Source organism: Trichechus manatus, unplaced genomic scaffold (assembly GCF_000243295.1).
Source record: "Trichechus manatus latirostris isolate Lorelei unplaced genomic scaffold, TriManLat1.0 scaffold00079, whole genome shotgun sequence".
Classification (NCBI taxonomy): Eukaryota; Metazoa; Chordata; class Mammalia; order Sirenia; family Trichechidae; genus Trichechus; species Trichechus manatus.
The window spans coordinates 4239777-4251477 of record NW_004444015.1 but is presented as its reverse complement, the minus strand read 5'-3'; the positions used below and the strand labels follow the sequence as shown (position 1 = coordinate 4251477).

Below are 11701 nucleotides of genomic sequence, written 5' to 3'. Positions count from 1 at the left end.
TAGCAGCCCGCCTCTTGGCAATAGGGAGCATAGAGTTATTCAGAAGCTGCAGAGAGCAGCCTTGTTCATGTTGTTGGGGATAACTCATATGTTGACTTGCTTCTGATATCCTACCCCTTATGAGTTTTGTTTCTCCAATTTACGGACAAGCTCAAACCTTGAGATGCTCTGAGAGCAAGCACTACTTTTTAAATGCAATGAAGTGTCCAAATCAAAACAAACCCATTGCTATCGAGTCATTTGATCATAGTGACCCTATAGGACAGAGTAGAACGGCCCCGTAGGGTTTCCAAGGCTGTAATCTTTACGGAAGCAGACTGCCACATCTTTCTCCTGTGGAGTGGATAGTGGGTTCAAACCGATGGCCTTTTGGTTAGCGGCCAAGCTCTTAACCACTGCACCAGCAGGGCTCCTTAATGGACTGTAGAGTCATATAAATTATCTCACTCCTTTCAGCAGCACCAGGTTGTCAGAATAACAAGGAGTGCCAGAGCAGAGTACGCTCTTCCTGTCATTGGTGCTCTACTCAGCCCTTTCATTGCTTATAATCTAGGGATGCAGCTGGAGAAAGAACTGTCTATTGAAGGCAGATAAGCAACACTGTCAGTCTGAGGGCCTCCTACATGAATAATGTGTAGTGTTAGCACCACTGGCGCTGGCCAGCAGTGTAGGCCTGTCCCTGTGCACTTCCTACACACACATACTGGCATCCCTCTTGCCACAACACCCTGGCCTGAAAGGACTCACTCAAGTTTTAAAATGCTGGTTTATTCATTTAAAACAGGAACATCAAAAAGATGTGGAAAAATTAAGCACATAATTTCACCTCTGTAACCCAGCCATATGAATTTCTGTTCTATTTATCTATGTGATGTCTGTAGATATATATCTCAGTGTGCATATATAATAAATTTTACAGTTATAATCACGGTGTATGCGATTTGGGGGTTTTACCTTCCTTTAAGAATCTCTAAGTCAGGAGTTGGCAAACTCATTCTGTAAAGGGCCATTTGTTGTCGTCATTAGCTGCTGTCAAGTTGATTCGGACATATGGCAACCCCAAGTGTACAGAGTAGAACTGCTCCATGGGGTTTTCAAGGCTGTGACCTTTCAGAAGCAGATCACCAGGCCTTTCTTCTGAGGTGATTCTGGCTGGGTTCAAACCACCAAACTTTCGTTTAGTAGCCCAGCGCTTAACGATTTGCACCACCCAGGGACTCCTAAAGGGCCATATAGTAAATATTGTAATCTATGTCACAACTACTCAACTCTACCATTGTAGCACAAAAGCATCCAGAGATGATACATAAAGGAATGGGAGTGGCTGTGTTCCAATAAAACTTTATTTTTAAAAACAGGCAGTAGGTTGGATTTGGCCCAAATTGGTCATAATTTGCTGACCCCTATAGTAACATAGATTCCATACTCATAATTTTTAATGGCCATATAATATTCTATCTAGTAGAGACACTAATTTACTTGGCTATTTCTCTGTTGCTGGGCATTTAGTTTATTCTTTTTCTTTTTAGTGGATGGATGCTAAAACAAATAATGTGCTATTATAAATATTCTTTCAGTGAGAACGCCTCTCAGCTTGGAGGTGAGTCAATGAAAAAAAATCTACCACAAACTGAATCCAATGTAATTCTCCTGAAGAATTTAACTGAATGTTCAGAACAATAATGCCTCCCCCTTAAGGCCCTCTCTCCGATCTGTTTGAGGCAAGTCATAAAACACAAACAGGGAAAGCTCAGGAGGGATTGTTATAGAGGTCTGAAAGGCATCATGGAGTCAGGTGAAAACTTTTTAGTAATCTGTTGTGTTTGTTGAGTCTTTTGTTATGAACTTTGTTGGAAGAGTAAAAAACTAAAAACAATTTTATGTGTGGCCCTTATTTAACACCCCAATTTTATACATGTGTGTGTATGTGTGTGTGTTAATCACCACTATATTGCCATATGAAAGACTGCAAGCATGTTAGGTATGCAAAAATAATTTATATTAGATAACATAACCTGTGTTTGATTAATTATAAGTATTGGCCTTTAAACTTTTAATGTAATATTTATTATTTGGAAACCCACCAGTAAATACTATATAATTTTTTATCTTGAAGGGCATAAAATCCAAGATTATATTTATTAGCCAATCAGCTATTTTATCAAGCAGTTACTATTCCCACCACAGAATATATTTTTCTCAATACAGACATAACTTCCAATATTTGAAATATATTGTCTCAGATCATGTTTCATGGGACACTGCACAGGTTACTCACCTCTGTCCCTCAAACGGAAATTATGTGGAATTATATAACTATTGTGAGATTCCAGAAAATCATTTAGTTCTAAATACTACTAAATTCACATCAGGGCATATGGATAAACACAGGTATACTGTCAGTTTTGTTTATTTTTCATGTCCCCAATAAGCTGTCATCAAGGCAGCATCTCGTGTTTTGAAACAACCAAATTAAAACAAAGACTCATTTTCAATGAAAGTACTGCAAATATATAGCCACATTTATACTTTATACATCTCCATATTAATAGTTCTTAGGCTTCTGTGGGAGTTCCTAGGCGGTGCAAATGGTTAATGTGCTCAGCTGTTAAACAAAAGTTTGAAGGTTTGAGTCTACCCAGAGGTGCCTTGGAAGAAAGTCCTGGCAATCTACTTCTGAAAAAACCAGCTATTGAAAACCCTATGGAGTACAGGTCTACTCTGACACACATGGGATTGCATGAGTTGGAATTGACTCATGGCAACTGGTTAGGCTTGTGTGAGTCTACCAACGATGCTGTTTAAATTCTGCACCAACAAAGAAAAGTCTGCATCTTCCCTTACCCGTCTCATTTTCCCTCTGCTTGAGATGTCTCTGCGTACTCCCCCAAAATCTTCCTCACTTATTTTTCCAGGCTCATACTGATTGCCAAGTCCTTATTCAGATGCCAAAGTAGAACAAATATCAAAACATCTATCCCCAATAGATATTAAACATTTTAAGAGCAAGAGCTGTGCCTTGTTCATCTGTTTTATCTGGCTTCAGCAGCTACTTAGAGTAGGAGATCATGAGTGTTTATCGAAACCAAGGCACTTCCTGTGGCTGGTGGAGTTTCCTGCTCCCCCAATTTCAGTGGGTTTCCACTGAACTTTGACCTGGTCATCCAGCATAAGCTTTGCCTTGCCTTGCCTTCCCTCTCATGGAAACTCCTTAATTGCTGTTTACTTGGACTGTAGATATCCCACCTTAATTTTTCCCTGTAATATTTATCCACCCCCACCAAGCCCCCACTATGATTATTTGGCCTTTGACCCATCACTTCCCCAAACTTCCTGTTCGTACAATACCCAGCTTTATTGCCCTAAGCATCCATCTTCAGAAGGAGGAAGGGAGTTAATATTTGTGGAACACATCTCCCATTGCCCAGCATTCTGCCAGGTCTACCGTACTCCTATCTAACACTCCTCGACTGCCAGTGTGATGCTGGCAACCCCTCTGGATCTTCTTGTAACCATCACAGGTTTGGCTCTCTGCTTTTATTATTACTGCTTCCCGGAAATGTGGGCTCTTGTGGGTCAACAAGGGGCATTTTTTCAGGCATTTGGATATAGAACGTTCGATAAAGGTATGATAACTGACCTGAAGAAAACTGATCCCATTCTGAGATTGATTTGGTTAATTCAATACCCTCAGTTGACATGGACAGTTAAGATATGGTACAAGTTGAGTTGAATTTAAGTAGGATGTTTCTGTCCTTGGTGGTCTGGCATGAATATGTACACACGCATTGCCATGCATTTACCCAAGATGCCAAAGAACACTCACTTCTCTGATCTTAGGCTCCACTCTATAATCAGCTCTTTCAATATTCTGAACCCATGGTCAAGAAGAAGGTCTTGAACTACTTCAGAAAATCAGATATATAGTTCACCTAACAAAAAGCAACACTTTATTGTTTCCTTGGAGGAATTCCATTGTAACTTTTCCTAATGTCAGCATCCCACCTTTAACAGATTTTCTCTCTTTGAAATAAATTAAATGTACTCCCACCCTTATGAATGACAATAAAAACATGGTACTATGACTGTGATGCATAAAGAAACATTTATTGTCTACAACTCACAAATACAATAGGAATCATTGAGAAGTTGACATTACAACCATATTTATATGGAGATTATTTTGAGTTTAAGAAGAGCAAGAAATAGATTTTTTTTCCTTCTTAAATCAATAGATGTGTTTACATATGTAGATGAGAAGTCAATGTGTGAACAATCAGTAGTGAGAAAAAACAGTCTAGCCCTTGTTAAGCAACATACAATGAGAAGGCTTAAAATCTCAACTGGCAACTTGGACCAGGGAAGGATTGTAATTGTTTTCCAAATTTGAGACACCCAGACTTCAGTGGGTAATGTAGATTTTTTGAAGAAATACCAGAAATGTGACTAGAAGTGGTAAATTCTACTGTAGTACATAGTCAGAACAAAGTATTTACACAAGTTGTTGGGCAAAGAGCCACAGTTGTTCACAAGTAGTAAAGGTTATTTAAGTGGTAAGGCAATGGGATGGTAATACAACCTCTTTTTTGTTACCAAAGTTAAGTGTTTGAATGTTTTATAAGCGCTAATTCCCAAATAAGTCTTCATACACAACTTCAGGTGTTAAAAAACGTGTTCAAGTTCATAAACCCACAAGATGTATCAAGAGAAATATTAATATCGAAGTGTTAAATAAACTTACAAATTATCATTAAACTAAACTTTGCATCTTTTTTCATACATGCTGATACTGCAGACTAAGAATGAAATACTGAAGTAGAAACTGCATAAATGGTGTACAGAACTGGACAGGTGTTTCAAAGAGTAACCATTTAGACCACTTCATCAATACTAGACCTAGGCTACTCTAAACTGTGGGAACCAAGGCGGCCAGAGCCTACTGCTTGGTAAAGCTTGATTACACTCAGATTGAAGACTCTCTCCAGCTCTTTCTGCTTATATTACTACTCATGTTTTTCAGCCATTTGGTTACACTTAAGCCAGTTTAACAATTCCTGGCACTCTTCAAGAAGCTGTCTTTTATCTTCTCTACCAAACTTGCCTCACAGATTATTTTCAACTGTTAGCTTAACATCAAAGATGTAGGACTCCATAGTGTTTCTAGCTGCTACTCTATCTCCAGTGACTTGATCATCTATTCTATATTTTCCTGCGTCTTCCATCATCTGGTCAAGATCATCTTTATTGAGACGGCCTTTGCTATTAGTAATAGTAAATTTGTTCTTCCTGCTGGTACTTTTGTCTGCAGCAGTTACACTGAGAATACCATAGGTGTCTATGTTGAAGACTAACTGAATTTTTGGGATGCCACAGTAAACTAGAGGGATCTCAGAAAGTTTCAACTTACCCACCAGTTTGTTACTTTTAGAGAAAGCCCTTTCTCCCTCATGCACTTTCACTGAGACAGTGATTTGGTAGTAAATGTCGGTTGTAAACATCTGGATTTGCTTCATAGGAATGTTGGTGTTTTTCTTGATCATGGGTGTCATAATCCCCCCTGTCATTTCAATGCCCAGAGAGAGAATGCTAACATCAAGGAGTAGATCTTGTACATTCTCTGATTTGTCATTGATGAGAATGGCTACTTGCACAGCTGCACTATATGCCACTACCTCATCAAGGTTGATGGTCTTGTTGAGCTCTTTTTCATTAAAGAAATATCTCAGCAACTTCTGGACTTAGGGTAAATGAATGGAACCACCCCCCAGCACAATTACATTAATCCATCCCTTGTCAAGCTTGGCATAGTTCAGAGCTTTCTCTACTAGCTTCAGGGCACTATGTAAGAAAGCAGCAGTGAGCTCCTCTGAGCGGGTTTCGGAGATGGAAGTATAGAAATCCACACCCACATAGAGTGAATCAACTTCAATGCTGGCATTAGCAGAGAAACTCAAGATACATTTTGCCTTCTCACAGGCAGTCTGGTGGTAGCACGCTGCCTGCTTCTTAAAGGCTACATACTTCCTGTGCCTGCAGTTTAACTCTTCCATCAGGTGACAAATCATACGGTTGTCCAAATCTTCTCCACCCACGTGAGTGTCACCAGCTGTGAATTTTACTTCAAAGATATCATCCTGGATGTTTAGGATAGACACATCAAAGGGGCCACCAACTGCCTCTAATCCTGACTCATTAACATCATACAGTAGGATTTACAACAGTTAGGAAAATCACATCAAATGACAAAATGCTAGACAATCACACAGTACTGGGAATCATGGACTAGCCAAATTGGCACATATTTTTGGGAGACACAATTCAATCCATGACAAACCTATACCTTTTGTTTTCTTCGTCACCTCCTTTTCACGTTATTTTGGTCCTTTTGTGGGTCAAACACAAATAACAGATTCAGCTTTACAATTCATCCAGGTGGTAATGCATTCCATTTGTTTTGTATTGTTTGCAGACCTCTGATGCACTTGGTAATAAATGCCTGGCTATAACGTGACCACCATATTTCTGAGAATGGTATCAAACCATCATGACAACCACTAAGGTTCAAAAGCACTGAGGTCCAACAAGAGGCAGTGCCAGCATGACTGCATGTGCGTGCCTGCCCATCACTCACCCCCTTACCTGTCCCAGTAAGAGGCACTGCCAGCGTGACCATGCCCATGTGCCAGCCTGTCACTCAACCCCTCCTTCCCCCAACATGGATGGAGGCAGCAACAGCACAGCCACTTGCACGCCACACCCACCACACCTACTGCCCCACCTGTTTGACCAGTGCCACTGCCTGCTCCTGCACCTCTGGAATGATGACAGACAGCAGCCAAGGCCTGCCCAACCTGCCCTAAGCCGCCTCGCAAGACCAGCGAACAAAGACCCATGCCTACACACTTAGCCACTGCCCCACCCACCCGGAGACAGGTGATGAGTTCTCTAGTGCAATCAGACTAGAGACAAGAGCAGCATGCATCCCCACCTACCATTAAAACAAAACAAAACAAAAAATCAGGATACAGCAAACAAACTTATAATTAATAAACAAATATAATAACATCTTAACGCCTTGAAAACAAAAGACAGTATCAAATCACATACCAAAGCAGGACAAGATGACTCCATCAAGTGACTAAAATAAAGAACCAGAAAACCCTCCTGAGGAAGAAATGGTAATGGAACTACCTGATAAGGAATTCAAAAAACTTTATATACGGAGTTCTCCAAGTCATTAAGAACAGATCAAGGAAAACACAGATAAAAATCAGGAAAATACAGACAAAAATCAAGGAAAGCACAGACAAAGTGCCAGAAGAATTCAGGAAAACAATACAAGAAACAAATGACAAGATACATAGACAATTAAAAACCGTACAAAAACAGCAACTAGAAATCCAGAAGATTAACAATAAAATTTTAGAAATAGATAACTTAACGGAAGGACACAGGAGCAGAATTGAATCAATGGAGGTCAGAATCAGAGAAGCAGAGGATAAATCCTTTGACACTAATTTCCTTGAGGAACAATCAGAAAAAAGAATGAATAAAAATGAAGAAAGCCTAAGAATTATGTGGGACACTATAAAGAGGAATAATTTATGTGTGATCAGAATTCCAGAACAGGAGGAAGCAAAAAAAAAGAAAAACCCGCAGAGAATTGTTGAAGATTTGCTGGCAGAAAACTTCCCTAATATTATGAAAGATGACAAGATATCTAAGAAGTTCAACAAACCCCATACAGGATAAACCCCAAAACAAAGTCACCAAGGTACATTATAATCAAATTTTCCAAAACCAAAGACAACGGAAGAATCCTGAGAGCAGCTCAGGATAAACAAGATGTCACTTAAAAGGGGAATCAATGAGACTAAGCTCTGATTTCTCAGCAGAAACCATGCAGGCAAGAAGACAATGGGATGACATATATAAAACCCTGAAAGAAAAAAAAAATTACCAACCAAGAATTATATATCCAACAAAATGGTTTCTCAAATATAATGGTGAAATTAGGACATTTCCAGATAACAAAAATAAACGGAATTTGTAAAAACCAGACCAACCTTACAAGAAATATTAAAGGGAGTCCTTTGGATACAGAATCAACAACATCAGACAACAACCTGAGATTAGGACACATGACAACACCAGCTAGATACCAACCCAGATAAAGAATTCTCAAAATAAAACAAAGCAACAAGACTGAAAACAGGGAACCAGAGAGGTCAATCAGTAAATGACAATGACTTCAAAATAAAAAAAGGGACTAGATGGTCTAGTTACAGAACTTCCATATGGAGAGGAAGCCAAGGCAATATCAAAAAATAAGCAACTGCTTTAAACTTAGGAAAATAAAGGTAAATTTCAGGGTAACCACAAAGAAAGATAACAAACCTACATATAAAAATAAAAAGAAAATCATAAAGACTAAGTACACATAAAATCAACAACAATAAAGGAAATGAAAGAAAATCCACAAACTAAAAGAACTCAGCACAGAAAATTAAGAGGAACAAAGAAACCGTCAAACACAAACACACACAAAACATAGCAAAATGACAACAGTAAACTCATACCTATTGATAGCCACACTGAATGTAAATGGTTTAAATGCACCAATAAAGAGACACAGAGTGACAGAATGGATAAAAAAAACATAACCCATCAGTATGCTGTCTACAAGAGACACAGCTTAGACACAAAGTTATAAATAAACTAAAACTCTAAGGATGGAAAAAAATTATCAAGGAAACAAGAACCAAAAAAGAGCAGGACTGGCAATATTAATCTCTGTTAAAATAGACTTTAAGGCAAAATCCACCATAAAAGACAAGGAAGGACATTATATAATGATTAAAAGGTCAATCCATCAAGTGGACATAATCATAATAAATATTTACGCACCCAGTGACAGAGCTCCAAAATACATAAAACAAACCCTAACAGCACTGAAAAGAGAAATAGACAATTCCACAATAATAGTAAGGAGATTTCAACACACCACCTTCAGTGAAGCACAGAACAACTAGAAAGAAATTCAACATAGATACAGAAGATCTAAATACCACAATCAACAAAATTGATCTCATACACATATGCAGAATTTCACCCAACAGCAGCAAAGTACACCTTATTCTCCAGTGCACATGGATCATTTTCAAGAACAGACCACATGTTAGGCCAGAAAGCAAGCCTCAGTAAATTCAAAAGCATAGAAATAATACAAAGCATCTTCTCAGATCACAACACTATAAATTTAGAAATGTATAACATGAAGAGCAAGGAAAAAGAATCAAATACATGGAAACCAACTCCTTGCTTAAAAACCACTGGGTAATAGAAAAAATAAAAAAATTCTTAATAATCAAAAGAGAATGAAAACACATCCTACTAGGACCTTTGGGACATAGCAAAAGCAGTGATCAGAGGTCAATTTATAGCAATAAATGCACACATCAAAAAAGAAGAAAGGGCCAAAATCAAAGCATTAACCTTACAACTCAAGCAAACAGAAAAAGAGCAGCAAAAGAAGCCCACAGTTACCAGAAAAAAAGGTTATAACTAAGATTAGAGAAGAAGTAAATGAAACAGAACAGAAAAACAACTGAAAGAATCAACAAGACTAGAAGTTGGTTCTTTAAAAGGTTCAATAAGATCAACAAACCACTGGCCAAACCGACAAAAGAAAAGCAAGAGAAGTTGCAAAAATCCAAATAAGAAATGAGATGGGTGACATTACAAGACAATCAACTGAAATAAAAAGGATCATAACAGAATACTATGAAAAACCGTACTCCAACAAACTTGAAAACCTAGAGGAAATGGACAAATTTCTAGAAACATACTACATACTTAAACTTACTCAAACTGAAGTAGAAAATCTGAATAGACTCTAACAAAAGAAGAAATTGAAGAGGTAACAAAAGCCCTGGGATCATCATATCTTGCCCACATCTGGTTTACTTCCAGGTCCAGTCAACTTTTCCTCTTTAATGTCCTTTGCATGCATCCTTTCCCACTGCTATCATTCTAGTTCAAAGTCTTATTACATCATGTTCCGGTTTTCACAGAAGCCTTCTCACTAGCATTTCTCTTTTCTCTGATTTCATACCCTATTGGTCACCATCATTCATTCACTCACTCACTCATTTAATAAACATTAATTGTATATCTACCATTCACTAAATACTGTTCTAGGTGTTGAAGGTAAAGGGATGAATTAGATATGGCTCCTATCCTCAGTCAGTTGGCCAGAATTCCAGAACACTTAATTGTGCTCATAAGGAACCCGTACATAGATCAAGAGGCAGTTGTTCAGACAGAACAAGGGGATATTGCGTGGTTTAAAGTCAGGAAAGGTGTGCGTCAGGGTTGTATCCTTTTACCATACTTATTCAATCTGTATCCTGAGTAAATAATCTGAGAAACTGGACTAGATGAAGAACACAGCATCAGCACTGGAGGAAGACTCATTAACAACCTGTGTTATGCAGATGACACAATCTTGCTCGCTTAAAGTGCAGAGGACTTGAAGTACTTACTGATGAAGATCAAAGACTTCAGTATGGATTACACCTCAACATAAAGAAAACAAAAATCCTCACAACTGGACCAATAAACAACATCATGATAAATGGAGAAAAGATTGATGTTGTCAAGGATTTCATTTTACTTGGATCCACAATCAACGCCCATGGAAGCAGCAGTCAAGAAATCAAAAGACACATTGCATTGGGCAAATCTGCTGCAAAAGACTTCTTTAAAGTGTTAAAAAACAAAAGTGTCACCTTGAAGACTAAGGTGTGACTCACTCAAGTCATGGTATTTTCAGTGGCCTCATATGCATGTGAAAGATGGACAATGGATAAAGAAGACCGAAGAAGGATTAATGCCTTTGAATTGCGGTGTTGGCGAAGAGTACTGAATATACCACGGACTGCCAAAAGAACTAGCAAATCTATCTTGGAAGAAGTACAACCAGAATGCTCCTTAGAGGCAAGTATGGCAAGACTACATCTGAAGTACTTTGGACATGTTATCAGGAGGAATAAGTCCCTGGAGAAGGACATCATGCTTGGTAAAGTAGAGGGTCAGTGAAAAAGAGGAAAACCCTCAACGAGATGGATTGACACAGTGGCTGCAACAATGGGCTCAAGCATAAAGATTGTGAGGATGGTGCTAGACTGGGCAGTGTTTTGGTCTGTTGTACATGGGGTTGCTATGAGTCGGAACCAACTTGACGGCACCTAACAACAACAAACAGCCTATCCTCAAGGAAAACCATCATGCTGACCTTTTATCACGTCAACCCTTGCTCAAAAACTTGTACCCCATCACCTACCATATAAAATAAAACAGATGAAAATTACTTTGCCAGCCAGTATAGCTCGTGGAATCAGATAGACACAGGTTTAAATCCTGGCTCTAACATTTGTAGCTTTGTTAGCTTATTAATGATTAGGCAAGCTTTTTAACCTCTATAACCCTTGATTTCCTCGCTTCCAAAGTCTATGTAACATAGCTACCATATTAGCACACAGTAAGTTCTCATTGAAGGTCCCTTTGCCTTTCTTTGCCCAAACAAAGACTCATGGAATCAGAATTTAATTTAGATATAATCAAATAAAGCACCCAAATCACAGTTGGGGAAACTAAGATGCAATGTGGGAAGTGGATGGTCCTAGGTGATTAGGTGGCA

General features: G+C 38.6%; 1 pseudogene; it reads right to left on the bottom strand.

Annotated features, from left to right (window-relative positions):
* Positions 1-4901: 4901 nt before the first annotated feature.
* On the bottom strand, positions 4902-6673 carry LOC101358945 (heat shock-related 70 kDa protein 2-like; annotated as a pseudogene).
* Positions 6674-11701: the final 5028 nt, after the last annotated feature.